Genomic DNA, 13,549 nt, shown 5'->3' with positions numbered 1-13,549 from the left:
CCTTTGAACCCACAGTTTTTAACACCAGTAGAAACCTATTTCACAGCAATCTCAACTGCCAGTAAGAAAATGCGTTAATTTTTGAAAAAGTGGGAGGGGGAGGGCACCTTTCTTGGTGGACGAAGAAAGGTATACAGGGATGCATTGGTGCCTCTGGACACCATGTTACCTCCCCGTGCTGTAGTGAGTACAGACTGCAGGTGACAGTGTCATATTTTTATGCTCTACCATGTAGTAAGCTCCCTGCATGTAGTAAACTAGTACTTCAGAGAGAGGGCCATTTCTCTCCACTATGCTAGTTTACTAAATACAGTTTTTTATATATGTATGGAAAGTTTCTAAACTATTACCTTCCCACCCACTGCAGCCTTAACTGATGCAGTCCAGAATTCTACCATCTCAGTCTACTGCCTATGTTTGTGTAACATGTGCTTCAACTGGTCTGAGCTCGCTGTCTGACAAAGAACAGTATGTTTGATTGCCTGTGAAGGGAGGGATACAACAATCAAGTTCACAGTATTGTTCCTGTGGATTGCTGCACTATGACGCCTCTCTTAAAATTGTCATAGTAGGTGCCTGCCAAAGTAGAGCAGAGTTTATAACTAGATAATTAATAACTATTTTGCCAACAGCAGTGAGATAGGCATTCATTCCCCCTAGCCCAGTAGCTTAAACACATCCTGTTCTGCTACTGAAAAAAGAGCTGAATCAACTGTTTAGCCTTTGCAAACAAAGTCCATATGCTTGATTTAATGCCTTTAAGACACATGGTTTCCTTCTATGAGGTCATAGCTCAATGACAGACCCAGTGCACTGTTATACAAAGGCCAAATATCTTTGAGTAGAATGCAAGCATGCAAATAGCTACTGACCTAGTTTCCTGTGGCAACCAAGAATTATATACAGGTAACCAGAGGCAGGGAAACCTTTGTCAACTGAAATATTGATTATATATGTGTGTGCGTGTGTGTTTGCGCGCGCGCGCATATGTTCATGCATCATCCATATTCCAAAAATGTCTAATATAGGTATGTGAGAATAGCCATCTGTTCTCAGAGTAGTATTTGATTTGAAGCAAAATGGTTGTGGCATTTTGAATTGTTAAATCTCTCTATATAATGACAAATAAATAGTTCTGCAGGGGAAGGTCTGTCCATATTTGAGCTAGCTGTCTGTATTTAAAACCAATGTGTAAAACAAGGCTAAGAACAGTAATGAAAGTTAATGACTGCCTGTCTCTGGATTCTAAATTGGCTTTTCTACTCAGGGGAAAGGATTTCGAGGCATCATGACATAAGACACATGGCAGTATATCGACTTGATCTAGGATGTAGTTAACAATATACAGGGCCTGTATGAATGGATTGTTTAAATGCATTAGACCTTACAGTTTTCTAACACATCACAGCATGGACAATAAACAACTGTACACACAGCATAAGCTAACCAGATTTTATAGCCTTCTGCAAATGGCAACAAGACCCATGAGGATCCTTCTCTAAGGATTTATTTCCAGCCAAAGAACATCCCTAATGAGCAGAGGCTAGAAAACACTACAGTAATGAAATACCCCTGCGGAAGAACTACAAAAACAAAAACAGCAGAATTTTGCTATAAAAACAATATGAACTGAATCAAAATGTCATCGTATTCCTACACTTTGTGAACACCTTGTCTGAGCATACACTCATTTTAAAAAATTAGTAAAGAACGTTTTTGTTATTCTGTGTCAGTTAGAAGTCTAAATAAATAAATATAAATAAATAAAAATAAATACTCCATCCTGTAGTATTTTCCCAGCCAAAAAGAACAGGAAAGCACTAGTCCATGCCTGTCTCTCAGAAATAAAACCAGATGCACAGCACACTGAACATTTGCTTTTTAAGGTTTTGATTTGAACAGGGAAATGGTGCAATCCCTAAAATCCTGGAACCTAAAGGACAGCTGTCCTGAGTTACAATCTACAATATATTTGCTTTAAAGTAGCCCCATGAAAGTCAATCAGACTGTTTTGGAGCAAGCTGAAGTCTTAATTCTAAATTAAGCAAGCTTAATTCTAAATCAAATTTCAAGGGGAGTTGGAAATAGTACAAAGAGGTGCGATTAAAATTCATAGGTTACTTTCTCCATCAAGCTCCATTGTGGAACCATGAGTTTTTAATCCAACATTCATTAGCTCACAGTCCTGAAGTACACACTGACAGCTTGATTCAGTCTGTCTTACCAGTACATGACAGTCATGGCCTTCAGATATCACTGCTGGAGTGAGACAATCATTCACTCATTGAGTTTGTTGTAATTAATTAATTAATTAGATTTATTAGCTGCCCATCTGGCCGGCTATCCGGCCACTTTGACTTCCAGGCTGCCAACAAGGCTGTCAAGTTAGTGTTTATTATGGTAGCAAGTCAATAAAGTGAACTTTTTTTCACTACATAATACTATCAACTCATTCCTACATGTTTATTCATAGATGTTTTTTAAGCAAAGGATTTTGAAAGGATAAAGTTTCTCATCCATCCTGGTGCCTGGAAGTGAACCCTCAAATCATCAGTCCCAGAATCTTTTGAAAAAGAGGGTTGTCAACCAACAAAGATGTTTAGGTGACTCACCATCTACTTTTTATAACCAATTCATTCATTAAAGATAAATGAATTTGCAAATCACCAAAATATCAATATATGGATTATTAAAATATATATATAGTGAGAACTTACAGTGTGATAAATATAATCAGTCATTTGGTGTTACAAATAAAGGTTTTGTTTTACTTTTACTGATGGCACAAATTGAATGACTAGCCTTGTTAGAAAAAAGGTGCCCCTGGCCATCTTGGTCAAACTAACTGTCCACTAGTCGTTAGCTGATGTGTTCCTACCTCCAGGATTAGTACATAAACCATGTTGAGAGGTCACTCATCATCGTTCCCTGAACAGCGGAGTGGTTATTGTAATCCAGGGCTGCAGAACCTCTGGTCTGTGGAGGTTCTGCATCTGGCCCACAAAGGACTATGCCTCCTCCACAAACCCCGCCCCCTCTGCCTGCAAGCCCTGCCCCACCCTACCAGTTGTTGCAGAAGATGAGGGGAGAGGAATCCACATGATTTTATTCTTGTCTGAGCATACACTCATTTAAAAAAATTAGTAAAGACCGTGGATAGCAGTGGAGAGTCCCCAGCACTGCTGCTTGCTGCAAAAAGGCCTTTCTGACTGGGAAAGCCACACGCAAGAAAGTCGGGGCAAAACAGCCACCTCACCTTTGCTTCTCCATTGGAGAAGCAAAGGGAACGCAGCTGGGTCTGGCTTGTCTTCACTCACCCAGCTTCCTTTCCATTATGGGGGAAGGAGGTGGGAGGGTGAAGCCAGAACAGAGCCAGCTGTGTCCCCTTTGCTTCTCTGATCTATATTAGTAGCGGTGAGAACAAAATCTAATGGTAGTAGCTATTCCAGGTAAATAAACCCAGAATTTAATAACAAGATTATATTACTACACTTCCTTCATATAGATAATAATTATAAACTCAGAGTCAGGAACAGCTTTTCATTCAGGAGGACTATTAGAGACACTTAGCTGAAATTTATACAACGTTTGTATGTGAATTTGTACATTACTTCCATTATATTCTGTAGCTGTGTATTTGGAAAAGTTGATGACGTGAGATTGCATTGCCTCACACTTTACAGTATCACTAATACTAAGGCTGCAATCCTATACCTAGCTACTTGAGAATAAGGTAAGTATGTAAGTATACAATAGCTTCTTGGCAGTTTCTCATTAAAGATAGAAGTAATTCAAGAGGAGCACATTACATTTTGCCATGTAGCGAATACATGTCTACTCAGAAGCAAGCCCCATTGTGTTCAATGGAATGTAGGTTCACACTACATCTTACTGCTTACCGCCTAGTATTAGCTGCATCTTTGGATTTTATTTATGAAATGACAGGCACAGGAGGGAGTGTGTGCAATTCCTACCTTAAATGTAGTGCATGGTAGTGGGTGGGTGGAGGATCATCTCTTCCCTCCCCAGCCCCAAGCAAAACAGGAATCATCCCTCCCGCATGGCTAAGAGGTTTAGAAGAACAAAAAGAAACCTTTCCATGGGTACCAATCAGAAAGTCTTTTCTAAAGTCTCTAGCTGTATGGAAGGGGCAATTTCCATTCCAGTTAGGGCTGGGAGGGAAGAGGGAAGCCTCCCTTCACCACACTACATTAAAGTAGGAACTGCATCTCCAATCAAATATGTAGCTACAGTATACAGTAAATGTAACGTATAGTTTGCATAATGTGTAGTTTGGCCCTGTCTTCCATTGATTTCAACAGGGCAGGCCCATCACAAGGTCTCTCATCACCTGAAGATGCTCTGCCTTCGTACTCCATGGCATGGAGAGAGGTGCAGATGGAAGAAGCTGCTGTGTGGCTCTTGTGAGACTTTGCAGGGCTTTCACAACACCCCCTCCGTGGCATGGGGAGAGGTGCAGATGGAAGAAGCTGCTGTGTGGCTCTTGTGAGATTTTGCAGGGCTTTCACGAGAGCTCTGCAGCGTCTTCTTCTGGCAGTGCACATCAAAGGAAGGAAAGGGCAGAAAGCTACTTTAGAGAGCCCCGCTGGCTGCTTTCTTGCTGTGGCAAACTCCATGGCAAGACAGCAGCTGACAGAGCTCTCCAGAGCACCCACTGGAGCCTGCAGCGGCAGGCACTCCTGATAGGGGCAGGGAGTGAAGCAGAAAAATTCACCACTCCTCCTGCTCTGCTGCCTGATGTGGGCACCTCATCCTGTTTCAAGGGTGGACCAGCCTTGCAACAGGGCTGACTTCTGTGTAAATATATATACAGTTGTACTATTAGCTGCATGGCAAAATATTATGTGCTCATATTGAATTCCTTCCATCTCCAGTGAGAAACTGCCAAGAAGCTACTGTATTGTGGTAAGAAACAGTGTGAAGCATGCCAAAGAATTATTAAGGTTTATTTCAATAGCTCTACAATGGCTCTGTTTTATTGAATTTACGATTGATTGTACTCTTTTCATTATATCATAGCCACCCCAAGAGCATTTGTTCTGAAGATGTGAGGTATACATTCAATTGACAATATAAAAGTTGGGTTTTTTTTCCATTCCAGAGAGCAAAACAGCCAAACTAGCTATTATCCAGATTCTAGGAAATCAAGTTATTGTTGTCACTTAATATCCCATTAGTTCTTTTTGTGCTACCTTTACAAGCATTAAATTGCCCATTTTATTGTACTGTGAATGTGATGAAATAGTGGCGTACATATGTATTTCACACCAGAAATTTCATCTTACAAGTAGATACAATGCATTAAACCTACAAAGGCTGGGTCCTTTTACTCCCTCGTGACTATACCAATATGCATCCAAAATCATCCTTGAGTACAAACAGAATTTTTTTTAGATCTTTTAATTATAATTATTTGGAGACAAGCATATTTGTTCCTTTGTTTCATCAATGCTTACTATATAACACAGCCTGTTTCCCTCCTGTGACCTGTCTCAAAGGAGTAGAACATACATATTTCCAAATAACAACAAGAAAGTAAAAGCTTCATGATTGGGTCCCTAGTGACTGGTGATCCCCAAGCCAAGAAAGCCTAGTTTACAGCTGTTTTCCCTGTTTATCATTTCCCCCTGTATGATATACCGGTTGTCCTTACTTCACCACAGCCAAATAATGCAGGTGTGTTTTTTTTTAATAAGATACACCTTGTCCTGTGGTAATTTCCTTTGTAAAATGTCTGTCTGTCTGCCTATGTCCAGATCAAATGGTTTCACAATTTCCATGTTTAGTGGTTTATAACCCAACCCTCTGCATGTTTACTCAGAGGTAACTCCCAGTGAGCTTAGTCCCAGATAAGTGTGCCTAAGATCACAGCCTTAGATTTTTTTCCTCTATTTTGTATTATTTTTTTTATCATCGTATTTGTTTCCCATCACATTCTTCCTCCAAAGACCTCAGTACATAGGGTTCTCCTCCCCCCGCCCTTTTTGTGTGTGTGATTCCTTATTAACACCAAGATAAAATTGGATAACCCCATGTGTGTAAAAGGGAAGGGCAGCAGCATGCCATTCACGTAACACATTGGGAAGAGACAATGCAAACTAGATCATTTTTTATCCTCTGGATATTATGCAGCGGACAATCACCATGGATGTTAGCTGCTTTTCAGTGGTACTGATGCAAGAACACTGGAATTGATTCATTCACAGGGAAGAAGATATGCAAAACGATCAAGGAATGGACTATTTTCCTCCTTGGAAAAGCCAAACGTTAGTTACACTTTTAAACTTGGAGATTAAAAGTGATTAAGGTGGACCTTATTAAATAAAGGTTTAATAAGATCAGGTGGCATGGGGATCATTCTGAATCAGTCTGAAACTGATTGAAAATTGGAGATTAAGGGCATAATCCTATGCATGTTTAGACAAAAAAAAGTCCTACAACTCCCAGCCAGCCATGCTGGGAGTTGTAGGACTTGTTTCTGTCTAAACATGCATAGGATTTCACCCTAACAATTTTAAACCTAGCTAAGTGTGAGGCAAAAGCAACTCTCAGCCAGTCTGAACGTCCCACTTCCTACCTACCTATGCTCCCACAAGTGAGGTGTGAGCAACTACTGCTATCCTGTCCTATGCCCTGGGCCAGGGGAGGGCACAGGTAGATGGGGATCCACTGGCAGATCTCTGGGAGATTTGCAGTAGATCTGCAAGGGATTCTGACTCCCAGTTGTCTAACAAAAGAAACAATGTAAAAGCTTTTTGCCCCTAAATTAGGAGGAAAACTAGGAGTGGATTTTTGTGTGAAAAGATTTGTGAGCTGGATTCTGGTATGGATTATAAATTCCTGAGCTGAGGATATGCTCAGAGGCACTCTGTTCCTTAAATCTCAGCATATGTCCATCTATTCGAACAGTATTTGCACCTAGCTCTGGTTGGTGGACCTAGGGGTTCTAGTAAAAAGGATAAAAAGGATGTGCGTTACAAATGGTCACTAATTCTTCTTCTGTCATCATGACTTTATTTATGTTTCCTTTGGGCAGACACAGTATACTTCCCCAACCTGTGTTAGACTACAGCTTCCATCATCCCAACCCATGGGGATAATGGGAGCTGTACTGCAACCTGTCTGAAGGACACCAGTTTGGAGAAGGCTGGCATCCTCCTCACTCTCCGTTGTACACACCCTAAGATATCCCCTATAACAATGTGGAGCATTTAAACTATTTGAGGCCCAATGTGTGACTAATGTTTATCAAATTAAACTCTATGCACGCATCCATTATTATGTAGTCAATTGCTAACATTTGGAGCTATTGCTTAACAAGCACAGCTCTGGTTTAACCCAAGATTGTGTGGTTCTCACACGTATCAAATAACTGACTATTCTGTGAAACTGTAACACCCAACTAACAAGGAAATTGTCCCTCCACACACACATGCAGTGAAGATGGCATTTTGATAAAGACAAAAGTAAACATGGTTCATTGACAATTGCATAACAAGCTTTCAAGCTTCATAGTTCTCTTCTCTTCAGATAGTTCCATGAAGTCTAGAAGTGTACACACCCTGATCTTGGTCAGCAAAGTCCCAGGCACATCAAGATATGCTGTGGCCTAGGAACGTGCAGAATCTTTTCCCAGGTCTTCTGCACGGCTGGCTCCTACAACACACTTGGGCAACTTGTGGCACTCCAGATGTTTTGGCCTACAACTCCCATCATCCCTCACCCTTGGGTATGCTGACTGTAGGCCAAAACATTCAGAGGGCCACAAGTTGTCCACCTCTGTCCTACAACCTTAATGATGACTCCTAATTATTTTGGAGAGAGAAAAAACAAAGACAGGAGATGAACGTCAAGCAGGTATCAATAGAGAGCTTTTATTAATGCAATGAAATCCTCTAGCATATTTGGGGAAACGGCTGTAGGTACCTCTGTATGCTGTATTTGTTGATGACCTCCCTAACTTTTTCTTTCTAATAATTTGAAACAATTTTCCAGCCTTACTCATCAACAGAAACAAGGCCAATAAAGAAAGACCTTATCTGTTTTGGCTGGAGTCCTGCACACAGTAAGGATCTTCAAACAGCCGAGGAAACACAACCCCAGAGTACCAATCTGTCAAACAATGCAGCTGAACTTTAAAAAGGAAGCAAATATAATTAAAGAACTTCATCAGCTAGAGAAGTCACAGTCTGAACAATACCATGGGAAATGGAAGGAGGGAGGGAGAATCTTGCAATGTTTCTGCTCTCCTAGCTTAGAATCATAGAATCATCGAATAGTAGGGCTGGAAGGGGCCCACAAGGCCATCGAGCCCAACCCCCCGCTCAATGCAGGAATCCAGGTCAGAGCATCCCTGACAAATGGCTGTCCAGCCTCGTCTTGAAGGCCTCCAGTGTGGGAGAGCCCACCACCTCCCCAGGTAATTGGTTCCATTGTCGTATTGCTCTGACACTCAGGAAGTTTTTCCTGATGTTCAGCCGGAATCTGGCTTCCTGTAACTTGAGCCCATTATTCCGTGTCCTGCACTCTGGGATGATCAAGAAGAGATCCTGGCCTTCTTCTCTGTGACAACCTTTCAAGTACTTGAAGAGTGCTATCATATCTCCCCTCAGTCTTCTCTTCTCAAGGCTAAACATGCCCAGTTCTTTCAGTCTCTCTTCATGGGGCTTTGTTTCCAGTCCCCTGATCAACTTTGTTGCCCTCCTCTGAACCCTCTCCAGTTTGTCTGCATCCTTCTTAAAGTGTGGTGCCCAGAACTGGACACAGTACTCCAGATGAGGCCTAACCAGTGCTGAGTAGAGGGGAACTAGTACTTCCCGGGATTTGGAAGCGATGCTTCTATGAATGCAGCCCAAAAGAGCATTTGCCTTTTTTGCAGCCACATCACATTGTTGGCTCATATTCAGCTTGTGATCGACAACAATTCCAAGATCCTTCTCGCTCGTAGTGTGGTTGAGCCACGTATCCCGCATCTTGTAACTGTGCATTTGGTTTCTTTTTCCTAGGTGCAGAACTTGGCATTTGTCCCTATTAAATGTCATTCTGTTGTTTTCTGCCCAGCGCTCCAGTCTATCCAGATCACTTTGAATTTTGTTTCTGTCTTCCAAAGTATTAGCTATCCCTCCCAATTTTGTGTCATCTGCAAATTTGATCAGCATTCCCTGCACCTCCTCCTCCAAGTCATTAATAAAAATGTTGAAGAGCACTGGGCCCAGGACTGAGCCCTGCAGTACCCCACTCGTTACCTCTCCCCAGTTTGAGAAGGTCCCATTGATAAGCACTCTTTGAGTCCGATTCTGTAGCCAACTGTGGATCCACCGGATCGTTGTTTCATCTAGCCCACTTCGAGCTAGTTTGCTCATCAGGATATCATGGGGCACTTTGTCGAATCCAATTCAGTTGGAGCTCTCAGAAGCACCTGGTGAGCTCACAGCCAATCAGAAGGATAAAGGGCAGCGCCCTGGGCTTCCTGCAACCCACTTACCGCTTAGCCTCTGTCTCCTTTGTCTCCTTTGTCTCTTCAACCACTACAACTCCCCTGGCCAACTCCTGTTTGCTTCCCCTGTTCGCTCGCTCTGTTCGCTCACTCTCTGGGAGCTTGCCTGCTTCTGTAGTCCCTGGACCAGCTGGAGCAGCTTGCTCTGCTCTGCTCTGCTCAGCTGGGAGGCGGGAAACAGACTGACGCTTCCCGCCCAGTCAGCTGCTGGGAGTACTCAGGCCACACCCCTCCAATTCAGTTGGAGCTCTCAGAAGCACCTGGTGAGCTCACAGCCAATCAGAAGGATAAAGGGCAGCGCCCTGGGCTTCCTGCAACCCACTTACCTCTTAGCTTCTGTCTCCTTTGTCTCTTCAACCACTGCAACTCCCCTGGCCAACTCCTGTTTGCTCCCCCTGTTCGCTCGCTCTCTGGGAGCTTGCCTGCTTCTGTAGTCCCTGGACCAGCTGGAGCAGCTTGCTCTGCTCTGCTCTGCTCAGCTGGGAGGCGGGAAACAGACTGAAGTTTCCCGCCCAGTCAGCTGCTGGGAGTACTCAGGCCACACCCCTCCAATTCAGTTGGAGCTCTCAGAAGCACCTGGTGAGCTCACAGCCAATCGGAAGGATAAAGGGCAGCGCCCTGGGCTTCCTGCAACCCACTTACCTCTTAGCCTCTGTCTCCTTTGTCTCTTCAACCACTGCAACTCCCCTGGCCAACTCCTGTTTGCTCCCCCTGTTCGCTCGCTCTGTTCGCTCGCTCTCTGGGAGCTTGCCTGCTTCTGTAGTCCCTGGACCAGCTGGAGCAGCTTGCTCTGCTCTGCTCTGCTCAGCTGGGAGGCGGGAAACAGACTGAAGCTTCCCGCCCAGTCAGCTGCTGGGAGTATTCAGGCCACACCCCTCCAATTCAGTTGGAGCTCTCAGAAGCACCTGGTGAGCTCACAGCCAATCAGAAGGATAAAGGGCAGCCCCCTGGGCTTCCTGCAACCCACTTACCTCTTAGCCTCTGTCTCCTTTGTCTCTTCAACCACTGCAACTCCCCTGGCCAACTCCTGTTTGCTCCCCCTGTTTGCTCCCCCTGTTCGCTCGCTCTCTGGGAGCTTGCCTGCTTCTGTAGTCCCTGGACCAGCTGGAGCAGCTTGCTCTGCTCTGCTCTGCTCTGCTCAGCTGGGAGGCAGGAAACAGACTGAAGCTTCCCGCCCAGTCAGCTGCTGGGAGTACTCAGGCCATACCCCTCCAATTCAGTTGGAGCTCTCAGAAGCACCTGGTGAGCTCACAGCCAATCAGAAGGATAAAGGGCAGCGCCCTGGGCTTCCTGCAACCCACTTACCTCTTAGCTTCTGTCTCCTTTGTCTCCTTTGTCTCTTCAACCACTGCAACTCCCCTGGCCAACTCCTGTTTGCTCCCCCTGTTCGCTCACTCTGTTCGCTCGCTCTCTGGGAGCTTGCCTGCTTCTGTAGTCCCTGGACCAGCTGGAGCAGCTTGCTCTGCTCTGCTCTGCTCTGCTCAGCTGGGAGGCGGGAAAACAACAAGAAAAGCTTGTTTCTCTTAGCCGCTTCCTGAAGAATGCACTGCAGTGGAGGCAGAATAGATACTACAAGCCAATGAACTCTGATGTTCATTCCATGATGAAATGCAGCAGAACCTCCTAGGTACAGGGCAGAACATTGTGACCCAGGCGCCCAGCCTTGTCAGATGCTTCCCAGCACTTTCTGATTTATTAACTCCCATGAGTGAACCAGATCGCCCAAATCACAAGATTCTTATCTCCAATAACTGGCAAGTCTCCTAATGTGAACAAAGGATCAACTGGTAACCAGTAAACATTTTACAACACTGTCTTTTCTCTTTGGTGTGTTGTGTGTGCTGGTAGTGGTTTACTTGCCTGAGCCATCTGGGTGTGTATTAATAATGCCATTCCTTCCCCCTGCAACAACCTCTTGCTGCCTGTACTTCAGTTCCTTCTGCTCTCTGCTCACTATATTCTGGAAACTCCCAGGACCCTGTGGGTACACAGGGGAGGAATCTTGTTGCACATAATAACTGTGTCTCCCTGGCAGGTTTTGTTTGTTTCCTGGAATATTATTTTCTTAAGGCTGGCTGGGGAATGCTGGGAGTTGTAGGCCTTTTCTCTGTCTAAACATGCATAGGATTGCGTCCTCAACTTCTCATTTAAGAACTAAATTACATACTCAGCAGTGCAAGAATTTACTCCATGAATTCTCTCTAGGTATTAAGTAGAAGGAGCAATATTTCTGTCTTATTTTATAGCAGTTGTACTTCTACATAGGAGATTCTCTCACTTCCAGCTCAGCACTTTGCTTTCCTTCTTGTCAGGGATAGCCATACCATTACACAGAGTGAGGCTACCACCTCAGGCAGCAGAGGCTGAGGGGAAAGGAGCAGACAGAGCTCTGTGTAAGGGAAATGCTGAAAGAATGTGAACCAGCTACACCTCCCTATGGTGATCAAATAAACGTCTCAAATACTTCCCCACCACAACCACTACAGCCCTGTGCAATCATGACTTCAGCATCATGACAAAATACACCAGGGGGTCTTTTATTTCAGAATAACACAGCACCAGAGAACAGGCACTCCCAGCATGGGGTGTTTTCACAAGTCATGCCAATATAGCCTTTGAGTCTGTTGTGCATCGTTTGTGTATTGTGTTAATGCCAGAAAGAATGCAGAAGAAACCCAGTTTTCAGGAGAATGCACATATTCAAGACAATACAGAATTTACATACAAATTATACAGATGTGGGAACTGCCCCCTCCCCACAACCCAAACAAACTAATCAAGCACTACTTGTGAAACAGTCATCATTTTAAAATGCTCATCTCACAGCCTACTTAGGAGCAGGGCTTAAACTTAGATTTCAGTGCTTGGTATATATAAAGTGGGGAATGTCTCTGAACATTTGCAGAGTGCTTACCCTTCCCTCATCACTGAACAATCACAGCTGCCACAGTATTTCTGGAATTTTTAGAGAGCCAGGTTTCTTGGTCAAAGAAAGGCACTTCTCAGGGTTTTTAAATAAATGATTTTAAGCACTCTTCCACAGCAACTGAGGTGATGGGCTGGATAACTTTCAACAGACTTTCCAGATAGATAAACTAACACCAGTAGGTATGGCAATTGCATCTTCTTTCACAGTTTGCACAGCACACATCAAGGACCAAAACATATTTCAAAATCAGCAAACTTCCATCTTCAGAGCCAAGATTACCTCCAGCCACCCCAATCGTTAAAAATCCATGTGCTTGCACACAAACTAGTTGATCAATCAGGATGCTTGAAGCTCAATCACAGAAGTAGACATGAATCTTTAAGCATGAGCATGTATACACACAGGGGTTGCATCAAAAAGCGCTCCCTGCCTTGCCCCTAAAATATATATATTTGAATGCAGAAAGGGCACCTGCATGGATAGCCATTTCCCACACCTGTAAAATGTATGTAACTTCTACATTGTCTGGATCATAGAGATGGGGTAAGGGATGGAGGCAAACTGTCTCACCCTAGCACTTGATGGGTGGCTGCTGAATTTAATTTTTTTTTAAATCTATATAGAACTCATGTTTAAATGCACAGGAACCAGCTGTCGCTGGCTTAAAACTGTAGGGCAGAGTGCGTTAACAAGTGAGGAAAAATGGGGATTTTATTTTCAGGGGGAATTCAGCCAAAGTTAAGCCGACTTGCATCATATTCCTACATATATTTACTTGGAAATAAACCTGAGTTCCATGGAACTTAGTGCAGCTTTACACATTACTAGTTCTGCACCCATGTTTCCTGCAGCAAACACCTAACATGCAGCCATCACAGAAGTGAACATGAATCTTCAAGCATGAGTTTGTACACGCATAGGGGTTGCATCAAAAGGTGCTTTCAGATGAAGCTTTTATAGCACCATCGGCCTGCATCATTCACAAAATTTTATGGGGGTTCCAGAGGACCATGTCTTCCTGTCATAACCCTCCAGTGTTTTCCCACCACTACATCCATCTTCTTTCTTACTGCACAAAATCCATCGAAGAAAAAAGACGGAAT

The 13,549-nt window shown here is 43.7% G+C and overlaps 1 protein-coding gene across 4 annotated transcripts in view; it reads right to left on the bottom strand.

Annotated features, from left to right (window-relative positions):
• PAPSS2 (3'-phosphoadenosine 5'-phosphosulfate synthase 2) overlaps positions 1–13,549 on the bottom strand; it is a 79,899-nt gene that overhangs the window by 65,145 nt on the left and 1,205 nt on the right. The gene's annotated exons all lie outside the window — the stretch shown is intronic.

The sequence above is a fragment of the Heloderma suspectum genome, chromosome 3 (genome assembly GCF_057233095.1).
Source record: "Heloderma suspectum isolate Gila_16-S chromosome 3, 16-S_ref, whole genome shotgun sequence".
NCBI classification, from domain to species: Eukaryota; Metazoa; Chordata; class Lepidosauria; order Squamata; family Helodermatidae; genus Heloderma; species Heloderma suspectum.
This window is presented reverse-complemented; position numbering and strand designations above follow the sequence as displayed.